Source organism: Agelaius phoeniceus, chromosome 11 (assembly GCF_051311805.1).
Source record: "Agelaius phoeniceus isolate bAgePho1 chromosome 11, bAgePho1.hap1, whole genome shotgun sequence".
Taxonomy (NCBI): domain Eukaryota; kingdom Metazoa; phylum Chordata; class Aves; order Passeriformes; family Icteridae; genus Agelaius; species Agelaius phoeniceus.
Window position 1 is genome coordinate 21,084,839 of NC_135275.1, and position 18,238 is coordinate 21,103,076.

Sequence of the window (18,238 nt, forward strand, 5' to 3'; positions counted from 1 at the left end):
TGGCCAGGATTCTTCTCCTGGGAAGCTGAGAGGCCTCAGAGAAAAATGCAAACAATAATTGTCTGGTTTGCTTCTCCTGTGTTTTGCTGCTTTGGAATGTGGTTTGGACATTGTTACCAACTGGTCATTGTTTCATTGGTTTCTGCTGGGAATTGTTTTGACTTAATGACCAATTGGGGCCAAGCTGTGTTGGACTCTGAGGAGAGAGCCACGAGTTTTTCATTAGTATCTTTTTAGCCTTCTGCCTGTGTCCTTTCTCTATTCTTTAGTATAGTTTAGTTTAGTATTCTTTAATATATTCTAGTATCATAAAATAATAAATCAGCCTTCTGAGAACATGGAGTCAGATCCATCATCCCTCCCAACGACGGGGGTCCCAGAAAATCCAACAGGCAAGAACCAGGAGACTCCCAGCCCTGCCAAGGAGCTGAGGAGCTAAAAGTAGCTGGTGGCAGATGGAGAATGAGGGCGAGTCCGTGCCCTGCTCCATCTGCTTCCAGTCATCCCCGGGACAATGCGGTGCAGCCGCCGGCTGCTGGCGGCACGGGAGAGGAGGGGATGGGGAAAGGAACCTCGTGGAGCTGCTCTAGAGAGCAAAACTCAGGGTCTGCAGGAAGGATGCAGGCAGAACTGTGTGGCATTCATTGGGTTTGGCTGTGTCCAGCTGGGAATGAAGTCCCAGGTGGAGCCATACCTTGGTGGCGTCCTAGAAATGCCTGTGCCATCAAGAGACGGCAACAGCTGCTCACAGCTGTCCTACCAAGGTCACAGCCCTCAGGGATGGGGTTGGAATTCTCCTGGGCAAGGAAGGATCCACAGAGGTCAGGGCTGTATCACTCACTGAGCCCCCCAGCCCAGCCAGAGGAGATGTTTGGCTTCACTCCCAGCAGATTTTCAGCTTTCAGCCACAAAGGAAAGAGCTCCAAGGACCAGGGCCAGAACAAGAGGAAAACAAAAGGATCTGGATGGAGCCCTAAAGGCCTGGATGTGAAGAGATGCATTTCATGGGCCAATGTCTCCATGAAATCCTGCCCTGGCTGTGCTCTGGGATGAACCTGACAGTCTGGGATACACTCACCATGAAATCCTGCCCTGGCTGTGCTCTGGGATGAGCTTGGGCAGTCTGGGATACACTCACCATGAAATCCTGCCCTGGCTGTGCTCTGGGATGAGCTTGGATCAGTCTGGGATAAACTCACCATGAAATCCTGCCCTGGCTGTGCTCTGGGATGAGTTTGGAGCAGTCTGGGATAAACTCACCATGAAATCCTGCCCTGGCTGTGCTCTGGGATGAGCTTGGATCAGTCTGGGATACACTCACCATGAAATCCTGCCCTGGCTGTGCTCTGGGATGAACCTGACAGTCTGGGATAAACTCACCATGAAATCCTGCCCTGGCTGTGCTCTGGGATGAGCTTGGGATAAGCTGCCAGAGCTGTTTGGCCATGCAGGTTGTTCAGTAGCTCAGACCAAGGGCTGTGGGCTCATTCCTTCCCATTCCTGAGGTTGCCTCCCATGCTGGCCGCGTGTCCATGCCATGGATGAAGCCCAGGAGCACACAGCATCCAGCAGAAAAATCTGCCTCTGTCCATCCAGTGATTCCCAGTTTCCCTGGAAGCACATGGGACATGATCACTCATTCACATTCAAGGGCTTCAATTTAACTCCCCAAATAAATTCCCCTTTATTTTCTGGTGTTTGTTTGTGTATCCATCAAAGAGGGAAAGGAGTCTGGGCTGGGCAGAGCAGGCACAAAGGAGCTCAGGTCAAGAAGGAGGCAGCAATCTTCTTGGAATGCTCCATTTCATTTATCCACATGCATTTCCTACCAGTTCCTGCTTCCCAAGGACTTTTCTGGCAAGTTTTATTTTGCAAGCTTGGCTTTATTTTATTTTTCTTAAGAAAAAGCCAGGCTAAGAGGTCACCCACTAGGATCTTTTGAACTGCTGCTTCCCCAGCTGCGAGTGACTTGAAAATGATTCTCCAAATATTTTCTGCAGTTCTTTATACCAAGAAAAAATATTAATGCTGGAGATATTTGAAACATAAATAAGAATTTTTTTTAGATACAGACAAATTTCTGCTTTTTTCAGGGGTCTGCTGTATTATGATAAATATTCTTTAGTCCTTGTTCAAGGGGTACATCCTCATCTGAAGTTTTCTCTGTTCCCATCTGTGAATTCCAGCATTTTAAGGCACTTTTTAGCATGAAGAAGGCACACTGCTAGTCCTTGCATTCTGTTGACCTCCTCTGGGTGGTGATTTAATGGCTGGAATTCCATTTCCCTCTGGAAATCCTTCCCTTTCCCACCTGCCCTGTGGCCCAGCTGAGCCACATCCATGCTGGTCCATAAAATCCTTGAATCCCAGGAAGGTTTGGAAGGTTTAAAGCCCATCTCACCCCCAGTTTTTGCCATGGGTGGGGACATCTTCCACCAAACCAAGCTGCTTCAATCCCTGCTCTTTAGGAGTCCTCATCCCACTGCTCTCCAGCAGTGCCATGGGAAATGATGGAAATCATTTTCTGAATTCCCCATTTCCACCCTGGAGCCCAGCATTCACCTCCCTGCTTCGTGCTGTGTTTATTCCTGAGTAAATCTTCTCCTCCCCACCAAATCTTTCCCCCATATGTCTGGAAATCTCTGCTGAAGGCTGGGATCTAATAAAGGATCCCTGACTGCCAGCTACAGTGTGAGGCTTTCGGGAATTTTGGTATGGAACAGATTGAGAACTCGCCAACACCGTTTGTTGTTTTTTTTTAAATAGAAGTGCCAATTCATCAAAAAAAATCTCTGTAGGACACAGAAAAACAACCATAGAAAATCTCCCTGTTCCAGAAAAAAAAGTGGGTTTGAATTTGTTACTTCATCCCACTTCACACTCTGAGTAAAATGTTTCATTTTTTTAAAATTGAATTTGAATTTTAAATTGTCTTTTCTGTTGAAATTTGAGAAGACCAGATGAGTAAAGAAAATTTCATATTAAAGACTGTCACATGCTTGACATGATCCAATTTTATTCCAGGTCATTATTTAATTAAAATCTGGTTTTGCCACAACACATTAAAACATAATTAAATCACTGTTTTTCAGTGCAGCTCTGAGGACGTGCAGGACAAATCCTGATCACTGTGCACATTCCATCAGAATCCAATACATCTGGAATTTGGCATCCAAAAAATTCCAATACATTTGGGAGTCGGTATTCCAAATTTATGGCAAATCCTACAGCCTGTCAAATGCAATTAAAGAGGAAATTCACCGATCTTTTTAGAAGCTTGTGGCTATATTTTGGTTTTTAGAGGATTCATCTCTCCCTCTCTGCATCCCTGGTCCAAAGGCAGCCACTGCCTGTCCCCAGCTGAGCGGAGAGCTCTGGAAAATGGCAGCTGCCTCAAATGTTCCTGACTTTGCTTTCACACTTGCACAAGCTCCCAGGATAAGCCCTTCCTAATGTCTTTATGAAAACCTGAACATTTGGTCCTTGCAACCCCCAGGGCAATTCATGCTTTTGAAGAATTTGCAAAACCTACTGAAGCCTGACCTTTCTTTTCTGAAATCTTGTTGACTGTATTTAATTCTGTAGACTTTCCTTGCTTTTTTTTTTTTTTTTCCCTTTCCCTGTGTGATCTTCAAATAACTTTTGGTGACTTTCTCTCTAAAATGATGCAAAGTTTTTTGATCTTTTTTTAGCACACACCTAAGATGGATTTTTATTTTATTTTTTTTTTTTAAATAATGGGGTCAGGCAGCTCCTTTCCAGTCTGCAGGGAGTTATTTATTTTGTGAATTTATACATTTGTCAACCTACATTTTGTTATTATTTAGTGGTTTGTTTAGTGTTCCCTTTTAGGCTATTTGTTTTTACAGCGGTTTCTGGCCAGAACCTCAGCTTTGAGCATTTCCCCATCCCTGGAGGTGCCCAGGGAAGGGCTGAACATGGCACTCATTGCTCTGGGCTGTGTGACAAGGTGAGGATTGGCACAGCTTGGAACTGATGACCTTGGAAGGCTTTCCCAGCCTCAATAATTTTGGGATTCTGTGATTCCATGGCTTTAGACACCCCTATGAGAAGTATCTTATTGTTCTCTGCTTGTGGTTTTGTATCATTTCATTAAAACAAAACAAAACAAAAAAAAAAGGGGCTCCAAAAAAATCCCAACCAAACTAAAAAGCCAAACCACAACGGGAAACAATTTTTTTTTAATTCTGATAAATGACTGCTAATAATGTGAATCTTCCAGGAATGGGGGGGAAAGGTGCTTTAAGAGATATTCCATCAAATTCCATTTCAAATCACAGAAATCTCCCCATCCACCTGTTCTTTTGCTCCTCAACACTTCATGGCTGCTACAAGAATAATCCAGCCCTTCATTGAGATAGATGGTCTGGGAACTGAGCCTTGGTTCCTTTCAGCATTTTAAAGCCCACCTGTTTCTGTCTTTTTAGACATTTTGAGCACTGAATTTTTTTCCCAGGAACAAACACCTTTTCTGAAATCATTCCATTATATTTTATAAGTGTCAAAATCATTGAAATCCTCCCCAGCATTTCAGATTTTTTTCCAATGCTGCATCTGCTTCCTCAGCTTGTCCCAAAGGTCTGTCAGAGCTCCCACTCCAAAACCAGGAGTTTGCACTGATTTGTTTCCCACCATTCCTTCTTTTCCCACCATATCCTGAATATAAAATTGCTTTGCTTCCTTTTAACTCTGTCTAGACTATTTTACTGGACTGGGGGACATTGATATGATGGGCTCTTCATTGCTTCTGAGAAGATATTTTTATTAAGTTCTCATCTCTTCTGCCTCTTGCACATCCTTCTAAATTTGCATTTTGTGTTTGACAAGAGCAGGAATACATCAGAAATTGTGCTGCTGGGCACAGGCATGCCAATAGCATATATTTTACTTTTTATTATTTTTCTGCCTCTATACTTCTACCTTTCCACAGAGTTTCTGGAATGGAGGAAACGAATGCTCAAAGGTGCTGATTAACTTCTGCCTAGGGAGGAAAGAGAAAGAGGAGGGAAATTGGAAAGAATAATTGAAAAATGAATGAAAAATCACAGTGCCTGGCTTCCACTCACTGAGTTTTCCCCCTGTCCTTCCTTTTGACTCTCCCTGTTTACACCTGAACCTGCCCAGGCAGGACCTGCTGCTGATTTAGGGTGGAGAAAACTGGATGAAAACTGGAGAAAACTGATTTAGATGAGACTCCACAGCACCTATGAAATCCAAGTTAACTCTAATAATGATGTATTTAATGTGATCAGACAGCTTCCACCTGTCCAGAGGTGCTTGTCAGCCTCCCTCAAACATATTCACACCACAAATGGCCTCACCTGAAATGAGATCAAACATGGTAAGAGAGGATGGGCTGCTGAGGAAGAAGGTGACCTTTGCACACCTGTATTTCATGGCTTTCCCTGCCAGGCTGCTCTGAGAGAGGCACATTCCCAGCTCCCCCAGGCACAGGAACAAATAATGGAGGAGAGGAGCAGGACAGGAACAAATAATTCTGGAGAAGAGCAGGACAGAGGGCTCAGAGGATGCTCCATGGAAGGAGAGGAGCAGGACAGAGGGCTCAGAGGATGCTCCATGGAAGGAGCAGGACAGAGGGCTCAGAGGATGCTCCAATGCTCCATAGAAGGAGCAAGATAGAATGCTCAGAGGATGCTCCATGGAAGGAGAGGAGCAGGACAGAATGCTCAGAGGATGCTCCATGGAAGGAGAGGAGAAGGATAGAATGCTCAGAGGATGCTCCATGGAAGGAGAGGAGCAGGACAGAATGCTCAGAGGATGCTGCATGGAGGGAGAGGAGCAGGACAGAGGGCTCAGAGGATGCTGCATGGAGGGAGAGGAGCAGGAGTGTGTCCGTGGGAGGCTGACACAGCAGCAGAGCTGCAGGTGGGGAGCAGATGAGCCAGTCCAGCCCTGCAGGATGAGGCTGTCCCAGCAGCCTCAGCAGTGTGGGAGCACTGGGTGCTCAGGAATAAACTGGGATTCCAGCAGGGGAGGATGCTGTGATGCTGCAGCTCCCACGGCAGGATCAGCCCCACCCCACTGAGCAACTCCTCGTTAAGGGAGTGTGGGAAAGCCCTGGAAATGTTCTGCATTTGTGATTTGAATATTTTTTTCCCTGAATCAGGGTATTTTTAGTTTGCTCCTTAAAGCACTGTGTATTGTCACGAGCAAAGCAGAGCTGGCACAGGGTATTGCTGGACAAAACAGGAGGCCCAGAGAGCTCTGCCAGTGGGGACTGTGCCCTTGGACACGTTCAATTCACCTGCCCCTGGAGCTTCAGCCCTCCCTCTTCCACAGGACTGGAATAATGGCACAGAACTGTGCTGTGAAACCTGATATTTTCATTTTACAGACATTTATATCCAGCCTTTCACAAGCAAAACCCACCCTAAAACTCAGAACAGCCCCACAATGTGCTGACCACACCAGACAGCTCCATCCCTTCCCATAAGGATTTGGCAAACATGAAGATCGTGCATCATTCTTTCAGAGGAAATAAATAATTTTGCTGCCATGAGTGATGAGCATTTTCCTTTTTCCCTTTCCCACCTGCCTGCTGTTGGGTGGTGCTCTGGGGAGCTCTCCACCTGGACATGGTGGCCCTTCCTGGAACGGCACCTGGAATTTCAGAGGCACCCATGGCAGCCTTGGCCATCGGAGGTGGTGGACACGGTGGCCACCATGCAGGGGGTGGGAGCAGCCACAGCTGCCACCCCAGGCTCTGGGGAACAGCTCCTGCTCTGCAGCTGCTCCACAGGAGGGAGCAGTTCCCATGAATTTCTCCACAATTCCCATGAATTTCAAAAGCGTTGGATCCTTTCAGCCCGGAGCAGCAGCTGCCTGGGTTTGAATGCAGGAAGGGAGAGTCAGGAATTCAAAAGCGTTTCATGGAGATTGAATTTGGGGCTGATTTTTTTTGTCTGTGCTCACTAATATACTTGGGTAATTGATGAGAAGCCTAAAAGGTTCATAAACAGAAAAGATACAAACACTCCTTTTCTCAGTGCTCCAAAAACTTCTCTGTTTTTTCTGATCCCAGAGTTAAAGAGGATGTCTTCCTCAGAAAATCAGAACCCACCAGTTTCCTTTTCTGCTTAACCTTCCCTTTCTTTCTGAGCATCCCTCCAGGCTCCCTGAATTTAAGGCAGGACAGTAATCACTGGTATCTTTGCATAGCTATGGTGAAATTCAGCTCTCTCAGCTCTCAGACACCTGCAGAGGGCTCAGACAAAAGCAGCAATATCCACAATTCCCTTACACTTTTGTTCTCCCCAAACTGAGTCTGTTCCCCACAAAACCTGAGTTATTCCCAGGCAGACAGAGTGGGTGCTGTCCCCAGCTGGACCCCAAAGCCAGCATGAGGCTGGACATGTAAATATTCGTGTCATTGTAAGCCAGACTTCAAAAATCAATCTAGAATTCCTGTGTGATGCATGGCCTGATTTCCCAAATTGTCCTGTCATGCTGGAGCTCAAGTAGGATTTATTGGCTTGGTGAAAAAATTGCTGGTGCAGTTCTGCAACTTGTGCTTCTCCCAAAGCCCAACCAGATAAGCAAACCAGCCCAAAATCCATCGGAGGGGAATCCTGCAGGATTTGAGATGTCCTGATCCTGAACTTCTCCAGATCATTTGTATTCCTCGCCCTCCTCCTTTTTGCTGGAAGGATGAAGATTTCAATGCCAGCAGAGAAGCCAGAACACCCCTGGATTTCACCAGGGAGAGCTGAGGTTTATGTGGCACCCTCAGCAGTTCTGGCAGGTCCTGTGTCACCTGCAGGGTGTGGTCACAGCCCACACCTGACAAAACCAGGGCCCCTGCCTCAATTCTTATCATCACTGCACGTTTTCCTCATTGATCATCATCTCCCACTCCGTGAGCCTTTTCCATCTGCTTGGGTGCCAGGTGTGGGACCCAGCAGCTCCAGAACCTTCTTTTCCAACTGGTGGCTGCCCGTGGCTGGTAGGGTCCTTGGTGAGTCTTTATTAGCTGTGTTAATTGTTTGACAGCTCGTTATTGACTGTCATCCCATGGCCAATAAAAGGCAAACTGTGGCTCACTGCCTTTTTGTGGCATCTTGATGGCTCTTAGATTTTAAAGGGGGAAAATAAAACATTTTCATTGTATTTGTGATCGGTCAGGAGCAAATGAGACAAATGATTGAATTCTAGTTTTGGTTTTAATTGAGTTTTCTAGTAGAAGGTAGCACTGCCCACGGCAGGGGGTTGGAACTAAATGATCTTTGAAGTCCCTTCCAATCCAAATCATTCTATGATTCTATGAATTATGCAGGAAGATGAGAGCTGTGGCTATAGGTCTGAATCCTTCAGACATCTGTAGATCTTTTTTCCAGTGAAAAAATTATCAAGGGATATAAAAAAAAAGCAATGAGGACCAATCCATACTCTGAGGAATGTATCACAAATGTTCTTTGGTTTTGTTTTTTTTTTTGGCTGAACTGAACCTTTTTTTAATGTGAAATGTGGTTTCTGTGAGAATTTGATTTTCCATGGAGATGTTTGGGATGCCAGCACTCATCCTGCAGCTGCTGAAACCAAACCAGAACATTGCTTTGTGTGATCCCAAGCCAAGCCACCCCTGTCCCCAGGTGAGGTGGGTGAAGCTCTTCTCCTTCCTTTGGGAAGACCCACGATGAGACTGAGCTTAAACCAACAGAGATTTTCCATTCCTGCCTCACCTGCACTCCAGAGGTGCCACCAGGGCTGGTTTTGTTCAATTTGCTGAAGCACCTGGAGAGCCACTTCACACCCCCACCTCCCCCCCACCCCAGTTTTTGTCATGGTTTTGCTTCTCAGCAGTGAGATTATGACTAAGCCTGATAAATGTGTGGAAACTTCGTAATTCTCCACCCACTTCCTCCAACTCTCCTGCTCTGAGTCATTCTCTGCTGAGCTTTTGACATTTATTTTGAGTTTCTTCATTGTCGTGTGGCTCCCATAACACTGCACAGTGCTGAGGCACCAGAATCACCCAGGTACCACACGGGGCGTGGAACTGGATGAGTTTTAAGGTTTCTTCCAACCCAAACCATTTTATCAAGTGGAAAAAGGGCATGCCTTGGGAGAGGGGAGGCAGGTTAAGATTTCAGCCTGAAAAATAACAATTTCTGTTCATTGCTGTGCCTGTACATTCCTCTTTAGGAGCAAATGGGCCTGAGAGGTGGTTTTGGTATGGGAACTTTGACATCTTGTGGGAGTGAGATTGTCACTTAAAGAATGTCCACAGATGTGACCAGGAGCAGGCCAAAAACACAGATTTGTTCTCCCAACTTACCTGGAAACATAATGGACAGAAAGAATGAAATGAGGGCCATGGAATCATGGAATATCCTGAGCTGGAAGGGATCCCCGAGGATGATCAAGTCCAAATCGTGGCCCTGTGCAGACATCCCAACAGTCCCACCCTGTGCCACCTCAGTAGGATTTGCTGTGTGTGAACCAGGAGAAAACCTCTGCCATGACCCTGGTCAGGGAGATGAGGCCTTAGGTGTCCTCAAAATGGGACATTTCTCTCTGCCCTCCTGCTGAGCACAGTGCCAAAAAAAGGATTTGTGGCTGTGAGGATCCATCACTGGGTAAGCAGTGGGAAATAGGTACATCCCCAATGTAGCTTGGCTTTAAGTGACTATGGAATATTTTGGGAAGAGACCTGTGCACATGGAGACCAAGGGCAGCAGCCACTTGATCCATGAAATGACTCCCAGGCATTACCAAGCAGCCAAGATAACCCGTGCTGCAGGGATTTCATCACCTGGAGAGGATGGGATGGGGACAATGCCAAAGCATTCCCAAAAATGGCTCCTCACAGGCTCGGGACAATGGCTGAAAGCAGAGATGCTGCTGCTCCATGGCTCTGCTCGCTGTCCATCAGGCTCAGGGCACCCCTGAGGTTGTGTTTGCTCCTCTCAGCCCACAGCAGCTCCTGAGTTCCGTGCTCTGTGTCAGCGGCACCTTCCATTCTGGGTGTTCCTGTGGCGATTGCCTTAGCTGTGGCCTGCATTTTCCTTCATTCGGTGCATTTCCCATCATGAATCCAGTTATTTGACAGTGTTTTGCCATGGACCTGGTGCCCTGTATCACAGGATTATGTGCTCTGACTCAGGTCTTTTGCTATTGCTATTTTGATTTCTTTTCACCTTCAAAAATGCAAGTACTTAACTCTGCTGTACAAAGACCACTGAAGAGTGAGGGCAATTGTTGAGAATGCAAAAGAAGACAATTTAAAATAGCAGCAGTGCTGTGGGGAACTTACCCACCTTTTTTTTTTTTCCCCTGAGATTTAAAATTCAAAGAAAGATGATGGTATTAACATATACTGAACTACTGAGGAGGGAGGCTGCTGTAAGGAGGCTGCTGTAGCACAAATGCATCACATGGAACACTTTTATTCCTACATTTTACAGTGATTTTCATGACTGGCAAGGTATTGTTTAAAATGCAGTTTGATTAAATTCAGTCAGAGGAGAAGCACTATATTAAATCTTTCAGAAAGCACTTTGTATCACACTGAGTCGCATCAGTAACATTTCCCTATGACTGCAACAAAAGCCAAGACTAAAATTGTTTAATTTTAGATGGTATATGTTTACAGTCTATAATAAGATATCAAATGTTCTCTCTCCAAACAGTTGTCTTTATCACAAAAAAAAAAAAAAAAAAAAAAAAATGCTTTCAGACAGTACATGAATCTCTGTGCTTTTCCTTTTCCACCTCAGATCTTGAAAACACAAGGAGTGCACTTAGTCATTAATCAGTGACAGGGACGATTCGACCAATGCAATTAACTGCACTTGTTCTATTAATAATCAAGCACACCACAAATGCTGCTGCACTCAGGTGTTAATCAGGACAGCGTGTAGCTGTGTGTTACCTCCCTCCAAGTGCGAGAGGAAATGCAGATTAATGGAAAATCAATGTGAGATATGGAAGTGTGACACGCACTTGTCAGTAAAATTCTGCTTTCTGGAAAAGACATGAAGATAATGCAGCTGTACAAAAGGCAACTCAATTTATCAGACACTGTTACAGACCTGACTGGTTAATGAACCCAGAAATCCTTTAATATCAGGAACTGGAGAAATAATCGTGGCTGCTGCCTTGTGTTTCACAGTTATGTGCAGAAATGCATCTGGGTGATGAAGTAGCATCCAACTCCCCCAGCATCTCACTTTTAATTCTCTCGATGTTCAGTGCTGGCAAGGCTCAGAGGCAGGTTCAGGCTGTGCTGTGGTGTCCCTGGTGTCCAGGGCTGTCCCACCATCCATCCTCTCCCTCCCATGCCATGCCCAGCTGGGGAAGGATGAGAGCAGGGCACAGGGGGCTCTGCAGCAAATTAAGATCCCATGCACTAACGAGCCTGTGCCTGCTCCACTGAACAGGTTCTCCTGATTTGCCATCATGAAAGTGGCAGCATTTTAATATCTGCTGAGGAGCCAGGCCTTTGGATTCTCTCATGGCAGACTCATTGGAAGTGAATTTCCCCGTTGCACACCAACTTTTTTTTCTGTTTTCAGCAAAACAACCCATCCAAACTCTCCCAGAGCTCTGCTGAAGTGGCAGATGTGTAACAGCAGTGAGGAATCTGAGCCCTGGAGCTCTGTGCTCCTGCACAATTGACAGGGCCATTCCCACCATGGAGGGGACAGAAGGGGACAAGGACTTGGCCTGGTGTCTGCCAGCTTGATTTTGGCTTCTCTCAAAAGGAGGAGGGACCCTCAATCACTCAGGATCAGGCATGATTTACTGAGTCATTTCAGGGTTTCATGGAAGCAAGTGTCTAGCAAAGTATATACCTCAATGCTGCCAGTCCATTAATTGGAACCCTCCTCTTCTCCCTCCCCAAATTAACCCACTCATTTCAGTGTTAATTAAACTATCAGTCAAAGCAGATAACAACTGTCTTCCACAGAGACAGTTCAACATCTACCTCCCTATTTATTTATTTATCTTGCAGCAGGAAACGTGCTGGGACACCTCTGGCAATTCTGGCTGCATCCCCCGGGGTCATGGGGAGCCCCAGGGATCTGAGTCCTTTTTAGGATCAAGGAGTTTAATTTCTGGAGGTGCTCATCCCCCTGTTCCTGTGTGCTGTCATATTGATGAGAATGATTCATGTTTGTAGGTTCATGACACACAAAAGTGTTTGCTCAGGTGGCAGAGGGCAGGGTTAGATTAAATATTGGGAGGGAATTGTTCCCTGGCAGGGTGGGCAGCCCTGGCACAGGTGCCCAGAGCAGCTGGGGCTGCCCCTGGATCCCTGGCAGTGCCCAAGGCCAGGCTGGACATTGGGGATGGGAGCACCTGGGACAGGGGAAGGTGACCCTGCCATGGCAGGGCTGGCACTGGGTGGGGTTTGAGGTCCCTTCCACCCCAGGCCACTCTGCCATTCTGGGATCCTATAAAAAAACCCCATTCCAAGGCACTGTTTGAATTCAATCACTCCCAGGACACAGGAAGCTCCTCTCCAGGCAGCTTCAGGACTGTGACCAGCAGCAGAGAGGAGCCACAGCACAGTGTGACATGGGAAAAGCAGCATTAAATTTAAAGCTGCAGAAGGGTCTCGGCCACTGCTGAATGACACAGATTTGGCACTGGTGGCTCACCCAGCCCATGGGCCTGGAGGGGTTTTCTCCACACAACTGAACAGCTGAGCAAGAAGGTCACAAGGTAGGACCTGACCTTTACAAAACCACCTCATTCCATGTTGCACTTGTCCTGAGCTGAGATCATGAAGTGCCAATTTGTACCACAGCATCATTCATCCATTCCTGCCCCTGATGGACTTTGTTCCAGTTACTACATTTTCTCCATTTTCCCCTCATACTTTTACTATCTTGGAACTATTTATCCAGAGAGAAAAAGATTAATTCGGCCTTTTAGATCAAATTTAACTAACTTTTATTTTGGTAATCTATTTTAGATGTTTGCATTAAAAAAAAAAAAAAAAGACAAGCCAAAAAAAAACCAAAGCACATTTCCTCCTTTATAGCCCATTATAGTCTAATGATTTCAGGGAAATATCAAATTAAAAAGCTGACAAAAACATATATAGAACCTGGCAATCCCCTCTGGAGTTTTAAAGCTTATGATCACATGGAGCTTGCCAGAGAAGTTTTTATCTCCCCCAAATCACTGAGCCATTACAAAGCATCCTGTGATTATGTAATTAGGTGATACATCATCTGTATTAAAAATGCTTCTGAAAATTTGTGTTACCTGTGAGCTGCATATGAGCAGGGGCCTGTTTTCAGCTGTGACATTGAGGCTGCTTTAGTGAGCGATGTAATTTCTTTTACTCATGTATACATATTTATTTCTCTCTTCATTCTCTCACTTTCGCTGTCCATGGTCATAAACACAGAGGGAAAAAAATATGATCCATGTAATAAAATGTAAATTTGCTCTGAGGCCAAACAATGGAGAAATGTTTCACAGTCCTTGAGTCTTGAATCAAATAAAATAAAAGGATAGAAGGAAATTGATATTGGGTTTCTCGGTTTCCAGCACATTTCATTCCCCCTGGGAAATCTGTAGGGAAGCAAACCATGACCATGAACTTTGGCGGGTGGGTGGCCCAGACCGGCAACCAGGAAGCCTAAAACCAGTTCACAACATCCAGTTACCCCAGAACTGGGGGCAGGGGGGCTAAAGGAGAAAGGGGTGGCAGAGAGGGGGATTGAGGGATGTGGGGACCCTTTTACCCCTGATAACCATCCACCCTGTCAGTCCTGTTGGGTGTGATGGAAGAGTTCCATGCGTGGGACAGTGGGGTCTCCTCTCTGGTCACTCCTGCTCCACCTTCTCCCCCTGATCCAACAAACCACTTCCTACCTGCTGTTTGAGCCAAATCGGCTCAGATTGGCCAAAATTCATTTTGGAGAGCACATGGAAGTATTTTGTCCAGGACATGAAGAAACAAAGCCCTCTGGCCAAAATACTCCCATGCATGCTGGAGCTCAGCCTCCATCCTGGAGGAGTTTTGCCAAACAAGCAGCAATTTCAGGCAAAAAAGAAGCAAGACAGACGTAGCTATAAATGCTGTTTTGTTTCCTTGGAGGCAACCTTTGGACTGCATTGATTTTCCTCTCATTTAATACTCAGGCAGCTTCCTACTTTTCTGCACAGCAGTATTCCCTGGTTATTCCAGTGCCCCTTCCCCACAGAGGCACAGAACTGGAGATGTGGCACACACACACCTGCACTTCAGGCTGAACAGCAAGCCCACTAATTCTGCACATTTTGCTGCCTTCCATTTTTCACTTGCTCCATAGGAAAGTGGCAAGATTGCTGGATTTACAATATACTGTCATCCAGAATCAGTGAAAATAAAAAATCATGTAAAGAAAAAAACCACTCTGCTGGGCAATCTTGCCCTGAAATAAGGGTGGGGAGAAGGGAAAGAGACAATTAAAAGCAAGTGTCCTCCTTTTATCTGATCCCTGCTGTTCTTTTTAGAGCCAAGCAGCCAGCAAAGCTACCTCTGATGCTTTTAAAGAAGCCAGGAAAAGTAATGTTGGCTCTTAAGGAAATCCAGTTTTTCCTTTGAGTCCTCATTGTTCCCTCCTCAAAACAAGGCAGGGAAGGGGGCAGAAGTTCCTGGTGGGGTCAGGGGAAGGTGATCCCACAGCAAGGTGTGTTGGTCCTTCAATTCTGTGGCATCAGGGTTTGTATCCTAAACACCAGGGATTTTTTGTCCTGTAGGATACCCTCGTGGAGGGGTAACTATAGAAAATGGGGTGGTTTTTGCCCCAGGATAGCTTTGAGTTCACACTCAGAGTAGAATATTCTGAAGTGTACCAGCCTGAGAGCTCCTGCTGACCCCTCAGAGCCACAGCTCAAACTGGGGATGTTTGTCATGCCTGGCCTCAAGGAAAGAGTGGTCTGTGGCTTCTTGAAGCCTCCGTTTGACCCTGGTGTCAAATCAACCCCTTGCACTATTGAATGTGAATAATAAATGCTCAAAGGAATCCTCACAGTGGAGAGGAAAAAACAATACCCAAGCTGAAGCTGGCTTGAATGAAATATTCATCGAAGAACAACGAGTAGCAAGCAGATCATTAAAGCAAGACAAAAAGAATTTTAAAAATGTTTTATTTTTGTACACTTTTCAGGCAATTAAAAGGGAAAAATTTTATAAAGGAAAGTGGTTTTCTCAGGCTCTCCAGCCAAAGCAGGCAGGTACTGCAGTAATGTTTTTATATTCCTTTTCAAGAAAATCTTCAACACTTGTGTGCTCCTACTGCTGCAGCTCACCAGCTACTCTCAAGGAGCAAAGAGTGAGATCTTCTCACTGCTATTGAGCAATGATTCCTCACAGCTGGTGGAAAACAGCTCCTGGCTGTGTATGGTGTAGCTTACACCCTTCTGCCATTAAAATCTACTTAGTGCGATAACTTTAATTAACAGGAAAACATCCAGGTTGGATAACTCAGCTTCACCTTTTTACCCCTGTGAGCAGGAGTTGGTAAAACAAAATCACAGCCTTTCTCTTCAGAGTTGCAGATGATTTTTTTGTTGGTTGGCACCTTCACAAATGAGTCAAAGAAAGTTTGTGGCTCACTTTGCATCTGGCAATTTCCTGCCTGGCACATGTGGGAGGTAAAACCATGCGAGCATCACATCACAGGGAAAGAGAAGGTGAATCTGGCTTTATAAAGGTGCTATTCCACACCTCCACAGTCATCTGTCGTGCATTTTATTTAATTTTCTGTTATTTTTGCCTGCCCACCCAGATCCAGGACCCCAAACTTGTGGAAGTGTATTGATGGGAAACACAAGACCTCTATTTCACATCCAAAGCGAGTTTCCCGTGGGAAATAAAGATCTTGTCTGCTTTTCTTTCAGCTACATCAGCTGATCTAATAAAAAGTAGTGTCTTTGCTGAACTTGCTGTGCTTCTGTCCTCAGAGCATTCCAGCTGCTGATAGCACAGAGATTGCCCCAATAAAACATGACACTGATGATGAAGCAGCCAAGCTGACCCAGGCTGCAGCTGCACGCTGTACAGGCCCTCCACATCAGTGGGGTCAGGGCTGTGAGACCCAGGCACATCCCCTGACCATTCCTGACCACAGGATCACAGAATTACTGAGCTTGGAAAAGACCTGCAGGGTCAAGTCCAAGGTGTGCACAATGCCCACCTTGTCCCCAGCCCAGAGTTCTGAGTGTCACCTCCAGGAATTCCTTGGACAATCCAGGGATGGGCACTCCAGAGCTCCCGGGGCAGTTCCAAGGCCTGAGCCCCCTTTCCATGGGGAAATTCCTGCTGGTGTGCACTCTGAGCCTGCCCTGGCCCAGCCTGAGGCCGTTCCCTCTGCTCCTGTCCCTGTTCCTGGCTGTCCCCTCCTGTCAGGAGCTGTGCAGAGCCACAACTTCCCCCCTGAGCCTCCTTTTCCCCAGGCTCAGCCCCTTTCCAGTCTCTTCATTGCTCATCCCCAGCTGCAGGCATGGCTGTCCATGAGGAATGACCCCTCTGGGCAGTGCTGGACGGGACAATGCCACCAGGAGCTGGTGACAGCCACTCCGGCCACACAGCAGCTTTCAGCCCATGGGGCCCAACCAGAGAAGGAACAACCCCAAAGCTCCAAGGCTTGTGCAGGGCAGACATCAGGCTCTCCCCTTCACGTTTCACCCTGCAGTGGCACTGCAGGCTGGTGAGAGCTCTGGGGTTCAAGTCCAAGCCAGTCCAGCAGCAGCGCCCCACGGTTTGTGCACTTAGAGCAAGGGCAAGGCCCACAGCCCCATTCATTAACTGACCTCATATCTCACTGTGACACCAAGTCAGGGCTGCAGCTGCTCCCCCAGCACTTCCCTCCTTGTCTGGGGTGCCTCTGGAGAGCTCTCCAGGCCCAGCTGATCTCCAGTGCCACACCAGCAGCACCAGGCCATGGCCGGCTCCCATCCAGCGCGGGCGTTCCTGGGTCGCAGAGAAGGGGAGGCAAAGAAAAAGCACTCCCTGAGAAGGATGATGAGTGTCCTGCCCTTGAGGAGAATTGTTTTACTCGAGACTTTATGTTTCAGCAGGGCTCTTTTTGTTCTGATTTTAAAGTTATAGATTAATCTCTCTGATTTAGGCAGAAAATAAGCCATTAGTTTAGCCAGCTTTAACAAACGTCTCTAATGCAAGCATTTTCAAATATACTCTCATTTCCCACATTTTTCCACTTATCAGGGCTATAAAAGTTAGTTTCTGTATGGCATTGCTGAAGCACATTTAGACAAAAAACATAAAGACGGATTTTATTTTCAGCATAAAGGATTTAGCTATGGTTCAGTTGTCAAAATTGCTCGGCTGAAACAAATTTAAAAAGGGAAACTGTATTTTTGATTAATCAGAGATTTCCACAAAGAACATCTGCTTTCTGTAGGAAATGTTGACATGGCAAAGAAAAAAATTCCAGGAGCACAGTCCAGCCCAAACATAAACATATTTTAAGCTCCTGAATTTCAGAATCTTTCAGTTTTGCATCTTTTAGTTGGAATGAATTTCTCAAAACAATTCAGCCTCTGTTCAAGTTCATTAAAGGGAATTAGGAATTACCTGAGCAGTGCTGAGTGTCCTGAAAGAAACTTGTGGAGTTCCTCTTGCAGGATCCTGTTGGTCCCTCCCCAGCTCCCAGCAGTGGGCAGAGAAGGAGAAAAGGAGGAGAAGGAGAAGGAGAAGGAGAAGGAGAAGGAGAAGGAGAAAAGGAGAAGGAGAAGGAGGCTGCTCCAATCTGCAGTTTTCCAGACACTCATAAAAGAATGTGGAGCTGCTTGTAGGAGCTGGATCAATAATCTGATTTATTGTTCCCTGCATCTGAGGAGTCCCCACAGAAGTAGTGAAATGTAAACCTCACCCTGGGGAAAAAAATCAGGTGTTCTTCTGCTTTTGTGTCTGAGACTCTGTTTGCAGTTAAAAAAAGAAAATATCACTAATAAGGGTTTTTTTGCCCACTTTATCTGATACAAACTGTCCATAAAAGATGGTAGGAGCAACACCACATTCTTTTGTAGGCCACGTGTGAGAGATTCACCATCTGAGCACTCCTTCTGCTTCTATTCTCATTTATTTTGTTCCAAGCTTCCAGTGAACCATGTGGGCTGAGACATTATGGCTTTTCAATAGCTCACAAAATATATTTAGAATGCTTAATTGAAGCTTAACCTTTACTTTGTTCAATAAATGTATTCTCCATCTAACAGCTCCAAACAAGAA

At 46.0% G+C, this 18,238-nt stretch overlaps 1 long non-coding RNA gene across 3 annotated transcripts in view; it reads right to left on the bottom strand.

The window, feature by feature from the left end:
• LOC143695002 (uncharacterized) overlaps window positions 1–17,908 on the bottom strand; it is a 31,158-nt gene extending 13,250 nt beyond the window's left edge. For all 3 annotated transcript variants that reach the window (XR_013183864.1, XR_013183865.1, XR_013183866.1), the window contains exons 1-2: window positions 17,582–17,908; window positions 1,381–1,611 (exon numbers count right to left, since the gene is read on the bottom strand). This is a non-coding gene — a long non-coding RNA (uncharacterized LOC143695002). The remainder of the gene's footprint in view (window positions 1–1,380; window positions 1,612–17,581) is intronic.
• Window positions 17,909–18,238: the final 330 nt, after the last annotated feature.